Below are 12,796 nucleotides of genomic sequence, written 5' to 3'. Positions count from 1 at the left end.
AACTAATGATGTAATGTGTGGTGATTAACATAACAATAAAAAATTATTTAAAAAATATGAAAGGATAATCAAATCAGAGAAATGAAATATTTATAAATGTGACATTGCCCACCTAAAACATAGTTAAATACAAAATTATGAAAATAATATGGAGAAACACAAAATCTAATTCATTGCAACTGGGAGTATGAATTAACGTTTTGAAGAGCAAACAAGCGAGACCAGTGGAGGTGATCCCATAATTCCACTTACAGGTTTGTACACAAAGAATAAAGAAAAAGCTAGTCTGTGCCACCATCTAGTGGCCTCAGAATATAATAGAAAATATGATTCCTTCAGCAATGTTTACAAAGTACTCTTGAAAGTACCTGCACAGGGATGCACCAACAACTTACAAACATGTAGAGTTTATACATGTAGTTAATGCCCCCACTACTCTATTGGGCCAACATTTGGCTCCACGTATTTGCTTCCTTCTACAGATCTGCATGAACCTAATCTCGCAACAAAACCAAACAGAGAAATCTTCAGGCAATGTTTCATATTTCTACCCCATATAATTTCCAAAACCCTTCAAATAATACCTACTTTATGTGAGGCTTAAAGAATCCTTCTCCAAATGAATCAGGCTGAATTGTTAATAACTCAAAAATTGGCCAATACTAAGTATTGACAAGAACATTGTGCAAAAGGAGCTCTCATACACTTCTATTAGGGTACAAATTTGGAAAGTTAGTAAAGATTAATGTATATCCCAAAATAAAAGAAACCATTAAACTTTTAAAAACTATTAAAATAAAAACTAAACATTACAAAAAAAGATGAATATGTGTATACACTATGACACAGAAATTCCTCTCCTATGTATACTCTCTAGCAGTGGTTCCTAACCCCATAGGATACCTATGAATAAAATTCAAGGAGACTGGTAACTTAGATGGGAAAAAAATACATCTTTATTTTCATTAACCTCTAAATGAAATTTAGTAGTTCCTGGGGACGGTTTTACACAGAGTTTACCAAACTTTCAAGCTACAGATAGTCATCATTTTATTCAAGTTATTTAGCAAAAACCAGAGCAAAACCTACCCCATCCTTTTATTTTTATCTCGAAACCAGATAAAGACAGTATAAAAAAATATAACTCTTTGTTTTATTTCATTTATAACATAGATGTGTAAATAATACATAAAATATGAACTAGAATGTTCTAATAATGACAACACTTGGATCAACCATAAACTCCAGGCAAAAAAATTTTTACAATTTCCTGAAACCAGGATCTCAAAGAGATATTTGATCCCCCATGTTCATTGCAGCATTATTCACAATAGCCAAGATGATGGAACAACCGAAATGTCAATGGATGGATGAATGGTTAAAGAAAATGTGGTATATATACACAATGGAATATTAATCAGCCTTAAAAATGAAGGAAATCTTGCCACATGCGACAACATGGATAAAGTTTGAGGACCTTACGCTAAGTGAAATAAACCAGTCATAAAGGACAAATACTCTCTGATTCCACGATGAATCTAAAATAGTCAAACTCATAGAAGCAGAGTAGAATGGTGGTTGCCAGGGGCTGAGGGGAGGAGTGAATGGGGAGTTATTATTCCACAGATACAAAGTTTCAGATATTCAAAATGAGTAAGTTCTAGAGATCTGTGGTACAACATTGTTCCTATAGCTAACAATATGGTGTTGTGGACTTAAAAATTTGTCAAGAAGGGTTAGATCTCATGGTAAATGTTCTTACTACAATAATGAAGATGTGGTATATATAGTGTGTGTGTGCATACACACACACACACACACACACACACACACACACACACAATGGAATATTACTCGGCCATAAAAAAACAATGAAATCTCAGATGGAGCTAGAGAGTATTATGCTAAGTGAAATCAGCCAGAGAAAGACAAATACCCTGTGATTTCACTCAGATGTGGAATTTAAGAAACAAAACAAATAAAAAAAAAAAGCAACAAAACAAATGAGCATGGGGGAAAAGACAGAGGAAAATCAAGAAACAGACTCTTAACTATAGAGAACAAACTGATGGTTACCAGAGGGGAGGTGCGCGGCAGGATGGGTGAAATAGGTGATGGAAATTAAGGAGTGCACTTGTTGTGGTAAGCACTGGGTGTTATATATAAGTGTTGAATCACTAAATTGTACACCTGAAATTAATATTATACTGTACTTTAACTAACAGGAATTCAAATAAAAAATATAAAGATTTAAAAAATAAATAAAAATAAAACAAAACAAAACAAAACAAGTATCTTCCTGAAGTGGCCAACAGCATCCAGACAATGAATGGGGGCAGTCAACACTTGTAAGAAGGAACAGCACGAGGTGAGTTTCCCTTTTAGTGGTTTTAAGATAAGGGAAGGACAAAGTCCTTCTACAGGGTAACTAAAATTCAGATGGAAAATGCAATCTCATTGACTTGAAGAAACAGAGGAGAGTTTGGGAAGATCATAGCAGTTAAAAATTTAGAATAAAAAAAAAACACACAGAAGAAAGAGTGAAAGAATGGGAGCCCCAGATTTCTGTATAAGCTCTCCCTAAATACTGTCTGATCCCTAAACTACACATAAGCATAGCTAAGCCTAAAATACATGAGCAGAGATTTCAGTGGCTGCCCATCTCAGAGAAGACAAGTTTGAAACATGAGCCCTGCCACATTACTGCCCACTAAAACAAAACACCAATACTTGTGGCAAATTCAATATCCAGGGACACCTGGGTGGCTCAGTTAGTAAGTGTCTGCCTTAGGCTCAGGTCATGATCCCAGGGTCCTGGGACTGAGTCTCATATTGGGCTCCTTGATCAGCGGGAAGCCTGCTTCTCCCTCTACCTGCGGCTCCCCCTGCTTGTGCACTCTTGCTCTCTCGCTCTCTAAGAAATAAATAAATAAAATCTTTTTTAAAAAATTCAGTATCCAAAAATAGTTGCAGAGTTCTACTTTAACAAGCTCTGAAACTTTGCTATTCCCTCCATCAAGAGGTAGAGTCTTTTTCATTTTTTTTTTTTACGTACCTCCACAACATGGAGTGAATATATTTGGCATCGAACTTTAGCAAAGGTCCTGGTACGTACTGGAATCTTAAAATATGAATAGAACTGTGTTCTTCTAACTAAAGCCTACACAATTCTGGAGTGCTGGAAAAACAAGTGTAGATGGAGTTTTAAAACACTAAAACCTGGAAGTGCACAGCAGGGTCAAGGGCCAGTAAGTTGTTAGGAAGTCAGTGAAGTTGAAGGGACAGTTGGGAAGCAATGGCAGGAGAGTGTTGGACACTCCTTGAGGTTGTGCATCCCTTTAGCTCACAGGGAATAAAATGAAGGTAATCTGATCCCAGTTCTCCAACCTTGTCATCCATTCAAAATGCCAAAAAAGTGAAAAATTACTGAGATTCCAGCAAAAAACTGTTTTATTTCCACTTCTCATGTTCTTCGTATTTATTAAAGATATTATGAAATTCATTAAAAGTGCCTAATATGGGAAATACATACACTATATTGTTAATTATTAAAAAACAATAAATCAAGAAATGCAGCATGGTCTTATGCACATAAATATAGTATGTGAGTAGATAATATGTCAAAATATTAGTATTTGTTCCATAATTATGAATGACTTTCATTTCTCCCTTTGGACTTTCCGGACTTCTCAAATTTCTATACTGAGTATACATTATCTGTATAATCAGGGAAGTAATAATTTAGAGGAGAAAAATTACTGTTTAGTAAGTATAATCAGTTCTTGAAACATCATCCCTAATGTACCTAAAAATTACTACCTTCTATATTATTAAAAGAAATCACTTCTGGGATTACAAAGTCTCTTAGAAGAAAACAAAGGAGGATTTAAATTTGTTACCAGAATGACAGGTGGGGCCCCTGGTTAGGGCCCAGAGGTAGGAAAGTACTTGTGTGACATATTAATTTACTATTTCATATACATTTATAACATGATGTTTTTCCCTCTCCCTCATCACTACTACTAATTGTGTGTGATTATGGAATACTTGACATAGGTTTTAGTTGGTTTTCGCTCTAAAAGGAAAACTAAGAAGTCAGTTCATCGAGGAGGAGTAGCAAATTGTCACAAGAAGTTAGTGAAACACTGGTGAAAAACAAAGGAGAATGTTTTCCTTGCTTTGAAAACTGATATCACAATTAGCCATGCTATCTACTGTAGATCAAGAAGATGAAAATCCTGTACTGAAGATTTAATGGGAACATTAGGACAAAGGTGAGAAGAAGTATTTCCAGAAAGAAAAAGATGAATGGGAACTGGGAATTATGAATAATTTATTTTATTTTAAAAGTGTTGAATAAGACGGTGCAAAAATTAAGGAATTACTGGGTGAAGACAAAATCATGATATACATGAACATCACAGATGTCACTTCCCCTTTATCATGGAAAATAAAAGAATACCGTCCCAGGCATTTAGATTAACGAACACGTGCTATGCATTTAGTCTATGCCAGTCACTTTCAAGTACGTCACATTAATCCTCAAAACAACTCTAAAAATAGGTATCATCACCCCATTTTAAGTGGCACATCATGCTGTGAGATGATGTTTTGCACAAGAGTTATAGAGCCAATATGCCAAAGAGCCAAGATTGAAGCTTAGGTCCTTCAAGCCAAGTGCTTTCCAATAAGACATAGTGTGTCTCTACTCTAGCAGCAGCTAAGGGGACACAGGAGTAAGCGCCTGGGACGTAGTCGGCTTCCCGAGACAGAGGGCTATGCACTGGTCACGGTATCCCTACAATGTATCCCCACGCACTGGTCACGGTAGCCCTACAGAGGTAGCCCCACGCACTGGTCACGGTAGCCCTACAGAGGTAGCCCCACGCACTGGTCACGGTAGCCCTACAGAGGTAGCCCCACACACTGGTCACGGTAGCCCTACAGAGGTAGCCCCACGCACTGGTCACGGTAGCCCTACAGATGGTCAGAGCATGAAGAGGATGAGCTGGGTGGACTGATCCCAGCAGCAAGCCTAGCTCACTGAAGCTCCCAGCAACAAACACTTGCTGTTTGTTTCCACACAGAAATGAAAATGAGAAAACCCAGCATAATTCTCAATACCATGTAAGAAATGAAAAGAAGCCTCGCTCTAACTAGAGCACTCTTGCTCATTATCAGCAGTCTTGGGGCCGCTATTTATTTGGACAAGCACTGGAGATCTAGCACATCAGGGACGTCTGATACCATGAAGAATACGTGGTTTCATAAACGGGAGGGGAAACTAGCTGAAGCAGGAGCTGGATGCCTTAGTGCATTTGGTTTCCTTCTGAGGGGAACGAGGCACAGCCTGTTTCAAGAGGTTCCTCGGGTTAAAATCAGGAAGTCTGGGTGAGCACATGTGCTTTACAAACTTCTGCTCTTTTTTTCTTGGCAAACATGGGGAGAAAGGTGAATGCTTCATGATCTAAGTCCTCAAGCAGGGTTTGCTTTCCTTCTACAGGTAATCTCCGAAGATGAGCATCAATCTAAGGACAGACACTTTGGAGAGAGACTGACAAAAAACAGCAAGGAAAGAAACTGAAACTTTACCTCTTTTGGTAGAAATAAAGAAGCTGCGGTAATAGTAATCACTAATATCCCACACACTCCTCACGTTGGGTCTCTCCTCTGCCTTATCTTTTTACTGTGTGTTATACTTGGGTGCCTCATAAAGTACATCTTATCTATCCCGCCCACCTGGACCATTCTAACTGGCGACCTCTAGAATCCTATTCCAAGAATTGGAACTGTTTCAGTGTGTCTGCTCGGGCTGCATATATTTGTGAAGTGATCGCTTGAAATCAAAACATTAAATGGCCTTAAGTCAGTCTGTGTAATAAATCAACAGAAAATTTCTCTCCAATATCCATTAACTGTTCTTACCCTTTCTTGGGTTTTAATGAAAAACTGAGGACAGATTTCCTTAAATCCTTGCCACGGTTTCCTTAAAAGGAATACTTTAAAATACTTCTGATTTTTAATTAAGTTTTTATTTTAATTCCAGTATACTTAACATAGTGTTCTACTAGTTTCTGGCGTGCAATATAGTGAGTCAACAATTCTACACTTTACTCAGTGCTCATGATAGTAAGTGTACTCTTTTATCCCCATCACCTGTGTCACCCACCCCTCCACCCACCTCCCTTCTGATAACCATCAATTTGTTCTCTATAGTCTGTATCTTGGTTTTTCTCTTTTAGTTTCCTTTGCTCATTTGTTTTGTTGCTTAAGTTCCACATATGAGTGAGATCATATGGGATTTGTCTTTCTCTGACTTATTTCACTTAGCACTATATAGCTCTATCCATGTTGTTGCAAATGGCAAGATTTCATTCTTTTTTGACTGAATAATATTCCATTGTGTGTGTGTATATATATGTATATTTATATTGATGGTATATCATCATGTGGTATATATACATAAATATTCATTATATATATATATATATATATATATATATATATATATACACACCACATCTCCTTTATCCATTCATCTATCAATGGAACTTGGGCTACTTCCGCAATTTGGCTATTGTAAATAATGCTGCAGTAAACATAGGAGGGCATGTATCCCTTTGAATTAATATTTTTGCATTCTGGGGGGTAAATGCCCAGCAGTGTGATTACTGGATTGTAGGATGGTTCTATATTTAATTTTTTAAGGAAGCTCTTACTGTTTTCTGCAGTATACGTACCAGTTTGCATTCCCACCAACAGTACATGAGGGTTCATTTTTCTCCAATCCTTCCCAACACTTCTTATTTCTTGTGTTTTTGATTTTAGCCAATCTGACTGGTATGAGGTAATATCTCATTGTGGTTTAGATTTGCATTTCCCTCCTGATGAGTGATGTTGAGCATCTTTTCATGTGTCTGTTGGCTATCTGGATGTCTTCTTTGGAGAAATGTCTGTTCATGTCTTCTCATTTTTAAATTGGATTATTTTTTTTGGGTGCTGGGTTGTATAGGTTCTTTATATATTTTGGATACTAACCCTTTATTAGATATGCCATTTCCAAATATCTTCTCCCATTTGGTAGGTTTTCATTTAGTTTTGCTGATTGCTTCCTTCGCTGTGGAGAAGCTTTTAATTTTGATGAAGTCCCAAATGTTTATTTTTGTTTTTATTTCCCTTGCCTCAGGAGACATATTTAGAAAAATGTTGCTACAGCTGATGTCACAGAAATTACTGCCTGTTCTCTCTTCTAGAATTTTTATGGTTTCATGTCTCACATTTAGATTTTTAATCTATTTTGAGGTTATTTTCATGTATGGTGTAAAAAAAGAAAAGTAGTTCAGTTTCATTCTTTTGCATGTAGCTGTCCAGTTTTCCCAACTGAACTTTGGTTAAGTTTATGCCATTTGTTGAAGAGACTTTTTCCCATTGCATATTCTTTCATGTTTTGTCAAAAACTGATTAACCATATATTTGTGGGTGCACTTCTGGGTTTTCTATTCTGTTCTATTGATCTATGTATCTGTTTTTGTGCCAGTACCACACTGTCTTGATGATTACAGCCTATAATAAATAACTTGAAGTCTGGAATTGTGATGCCTCTGGCTTTCTATTTTTTTTTTTGCAATGTTGCTTTGGCTATTCAAGGTCTTTTGTGGTTCCATACAAATTTTAGTATTGTTTGATCTAGCTCTGTGAAAAAATGCTGCTGGTATTTGATAGAGATTGCATTAAATGTGTAGATAACTTTGGGTAGTATAGACATTTTAACAATATTTGATCTTCCAATCCATGAGCATGGAATATCTTCCCATTTCTTTGTGTCATCTTCAATTTCCTTCATCAGTGTTTTATAGTTTTCAGAGTATAGGTCTTTCACCTCTTTGGTTAAGTTTATTCCTAGGTACTTTATTATTTTTGGTGGAATTGTAAATGGGATTGTTTTCTTAAATTCTCTTTCTGGTGCTTTATTATTAGTATATAGAAATGCAACAGATCTCTGTATATTGATTCTGTATCCTGTGACTTTACTGAATTCATTTATCAATTCTAGTAGTTTTTGGTAGAGTCTTTAGGGTTTTCTGTATATGGTGTCATGTCATCTGCAAAAAGTGAAAGTTTTACTTCCCCTTTACCAATTTGAATGCCTTTTATTTTTTGTTGTGTAATTGCCTTGGCTAGGATTTCCAGTATTGTGTTGAATAAAAATGATGACAGTGTACATTCTTGTCTTGTTCCTGATCTTAGGGGAAAAGCTTTCCATTTTTCCCCATTAAGGATGATGTTAGCTGTGGGTTTTTCATAAGTAGCCATTATTATGTTGAGATATGTTCCCTCTACACCTACTTTGTTGAGGGTTTTTATCATGAATGGATGTTTACTTTGTCAAGTGCTTTTTATACATCTGCTGAAGTGATCATATGGTCTTTATCCTTTCTTGTATTGATGTGATGTAACACATTGATTCTTTTGTGAATATTGAAACACCCTTGCATACTGGGAATAAATTCCACTTGATTGTGTTGAATTATTTTTTTAATGTATTGTTGGATTCAGTTTGCTAGTATATTGTTGAAGGTTTTTAAAATACTGACTTTTACAGTCATAAAATATATGAAAATTTGGGGAAATGAAGAAAAATTAAGAATATTAATAATGTTGCCAAATGCATTTCAGAGAAAACTAGTTAACATTTTGCTGTGGCTTTTTTTCAGCCACATATATACAAATTGTAATCATTTATATTGCTATATGCTTCCTATTCTAATGTAACATTATACCATGAGCATCTTCCTTTCCCTTTGCTCTTCTCCAAGATTACAATTTTTATTGGTTCTATAACATATGAAGGTATGTCATCTCAAGAATATAGAATGACCCATGATCAACACAAACCAGACTTCCAGCAACCTAAAAGAAAAACTGCTGCAACTGTTCAAATCCTGATAAAATTTGAAATATGAAAGGACATGCAATAAAATACCAATAAATAAATATCATTTATTTCTCTCATTATTTCTATTTGGTGGATCATTCAGAAGAAAAAATGTTGAATAATAATAATAGTGCTAATTCCAATCTTTGACGACTCTTACAAATACACTCCAGAGTTTTACCATTTTGAATTATGTGGCCCAATGATTTGACAGGGATGATCTTTATTATATTAATTATGTATCGTCCCATATCTAGATTTCTAAGAGATTTTACTGAGTATGGTATTTTTTTTAAAAGATTTTATTTATTTATTTGAGAGAGAGAGAATGAGAGATAGAGAGCACGAGAGGGAAGAGGGTCAGAGGGAGAAGCAGACTCCCCGCTGAGCAGGGAGCCCAACGTAGTACTCGATCCTGGGACTCCAGGATCACGACCCGAGCCGAAGGCAGTCGCCCAACCAACTGAGCCACCCAGGGGCCCCTGAGTATGGTATTTTATCAAATCTTTCTGGCATCTTATTAGATGAACATGTGTTTTGGTTTTTTGCCTAATTGTTTAGTGTATTATATTGATAGATTTTCAAATATTAATTTGGACTTTCACTAATTCATGAAATAAATTATATCACCTTAGTATACAGTTTGGATGTACTTTATTGATGATTCTTAAATATATGCATAAGTAATACTAATCATAGTTTTCTTCTATCCTTGACAATTTGGAATAATAGGCTACCTTAGTTTGATAAAATGTTTTTGTAAAATATTCCATATTTTTTCACATTGAAACATGTCATATAGCACAGACATTGTTTCTTGAAAAAGAAAATTTTTAAAAATTTTAAACAGTATTTTCAGCTTGAAATAAGCTTAAAATAACTCTCATAAGCATTCTGCATCCAGCTCCATTTGAAAACCAAGTTCTCATAATGGGATCTCTATTACCTACGATAGTATATAAAGCAGAGTGTAAGCTGTATAGATGAATAAACAAAGGATTCTGTGAGAGACATTAAGTACAGAGTGCTGTGAAGTACTTACAAGGGGCATCCTCCTCACAAGAGGAGGCGAGATTTTTCTCCTAGAAAAGGTGATGTCTAAGTTAGGAGGGGTCCTTCTAGCTTAAGAAAGCAACATGTACAAATGCATAAGAAAGAGGGGAGCCTAGGTGGCTCAGCCCGTTAAGCGTCTGCCTTCGGCTCAGGTCATAATCCAGGGGTTCTGGCATCGAGCCCCTAGCCTGGTTCTCCCTCTTCCTCTACCCCTTCCCCCGCTCATGCTAACTCTCATGTGCTCTCTCTCAAATAATAAAATCTTTAAATTAAAAAATGCATAAAGAGTATAGTATTATGGGGAGCCTGAAAGAAACAGCATGGCCTCTGCATAGCATTTAGGGTGTTAGTGGTGCCTCCAAAATTTCTACAGAAGACTCAAGGGGTAACAATGTGATTGGTGGAGGAGCTAGAGGACTTTTCTTGAAGTTGTGTTGCATAGGAAGCACATTGTTTTACACAGATTATATTTTCCTATTAAAATATTTTTTGTGCAGTTGCTGATGAAGATCATGAGGAAACAAAACCTCCCTTGACACCACCATAGCAGAAGAAATGGCAAAAGTGAAAGCAAAGGTAACTGAAAAAGTTCAGATAGGCCCACCTGACGGGTTGATTTGGTGTTTCTGGTAAACCTACTGTTTCCGCTTTCTCTTGTTTTGACCTAAATTCTGGTAAGAGGCTTCCCTCATCTAGGACCTTTTTTGAACAGAGAGAAAGCCATTGCTCTTTCATCTTTGTGTGTATATATGTATTATGTAATATGCTATATTACACAGAGTAAATATAATTATATATTATATTTATACCATGTTGGAACCACCCATTGTTGTAGGTGCCTAACAGATTTTATCTAAGTTGATTCTAATGACAACTTACCTAATAATTATTGCTTTTTCCCAGTTTACTATGAGCTAAGACCCTGAAAAAATAAACAGTTTACTAAAGTTATACCCAGGTTAAATGATATGGTGCTAGATCTACATAATCTTTTTTTTTAATTTTTTTATTTTATTATGTTATGTTAGTCACCATACAATATATCATTAGTTTTTGATGTAGTGATCCATGTTTCATTGTTTTTGTATAACACCCAGTCTACATAATCTTTTAAATAGAGACGAGCTTCATCAGAACAGCTTTAATTTAAAATTTTCCACTAATAAAGACATCTTTATATATCTACATTTGAAAGCAGTTTGTCCTAAAGTTTATTTGGCACTTTCCAGTAGAATTTTTGGAGTATTAATAGCCTTGACTATGTTGCTGTGTAGTCCTCAGATGTTCTGGATTTCTCCAAAGCCTTACTACCATCCATCATGAATAAAATAAATATCATATCCCTCCTCTTTTAATTCCTAGGAGTGTTTCAAGATGAATCAAATGCAATATTGGAAGTGAAGGTGTACTAAAAATCTACATTATAAATTTAAATTTCCCCAAGTCTTCTCCTTTTCTAAACACTGAAAGTGACATGGAACACATGAAGATGGGAAATTACTCACCTGTGACCGAATTCATTCTGGTGGGACTTTCCCAATACCCAGTGTTCCAGTTTTTCCTTTTCATGCTCTGCCTCATCATGTATATGATAATTCTGCTGGGAAATAGCCTCCTCATTATCATCAGCATACTGGATTCTCGCCTCCACACCCCCACGTACTTCTTCCTTGGAAACCTCTCATTCCTGGACATCTGTTATACATCATCATCCATTCCTCCGATGCTCATCATATTTAGCTCTGAGACAAAAAATCCATCTCCTTCATTGGCTATGCTCTGCAGATGGTTGTCTCCCTTGGGTTGGGTTGCACTGAGTGTGTCCTCTTGGCTGTGATGGCCTATGATCGGTGTGTGGCCATCTGCAACCCACTGAGGTACCCCATCATCATGAACAGAATGCTTTATGTGCACATGGCTGCTTGGTCCTGGATCATAGGCTCTCTGACCTCCCTATTGCAAACAGTCATGACAATGATATTGCCATTCTGTGGGAATAATGTCATTGACCATCTTACCTGTGAGTTACTGGCCCTTCTTAAACTCATCTGCTCAGATATCACCATCAATGTGATAATCATGACAATGGCAAATATTGTTATATTGGTGATTCCCCTACTGTTAATTTTCATCTCCTATGTTTTTATCCTCTCTTCCATCCTGAGAATTAATTCTGCTGAGGGGAGAAAGAAAACTTTTGCTACCTGTTCAGCCCACCTGACTGTGGTTATCTTGTTCTATGGCTCAGCCCTTTTTATGTACATGAAGCCCAAGTTAAAGGACACAAACACTTCTGATGAGATCATCGGGCTGTTTTATGGAGTGGTAACCCTGATGTTAAATCCCATCATCTACAGTTTGAGGAATAAAGAAGTGAAAGAAGCCATGAAGAAAGTTCTGAGGAGATACCTGCATTTATTGAAATCATGAAAGGCTTTAAGACATGTGATATCGTAAATGGGGAAATAGATCTTGTCTCTTTTTTTTAATTCAATTAACATATAATGTATTATTGGTTTCAGAGGTAGAGGTCAGTGATTCATCAGTCTTATATAATACCCAGTGCTCATTACATCACGTGCCCTTAATGCCCATCATGCAGTTACCCCATCCCCTCTTAACCCTCTCACCTCCAGCAACCCTCAGTTTGTTTCCTATGATTAAGAGTCTCTTATGATTTGTCTCACTCACTGATTTTGTCTTGATTTATATATTTTTCCCTCTCTTCCCCTATGATCCTCTGTTTCTTAAGTTCCGTATGATAATTGTCTTTCTCTGACTGACTTATTTCGCTTAGCATAATACCCT

General features: G+C 36.3%; 1 pseudogene; it reads left to right on the top strand.

The window, feature by feature from the left end:
- Window positions 1–11,471: 11,471 nt before the first annotated feature.
- Window positions 11,472–12,418, top strand: LOC113934153 (annotated as a pseudogene).
- The last annotated feature ends 378 nt before the right edge of the window (window positions 12,419–12,796 follow it).

This window comes from Zalophus californianus, chromosome 13, assembly GCF_009762305.2.
Source record: "Zalophus californianus isolate mZalCal1 chromosome 13, mZalCal1.pri.v2, whole genome shotgun sequence".
Lineage (NCBI taxonomy): Eukaryota > Metazoa > Chordata > Mammalia > Carnivora > Otariidae > Zalophus > Zalophus californianus.
Note: the sequence above shows the minus strand (reverse complement) of the source record. Positions and strands in the feature narration are given on the sequence as shown.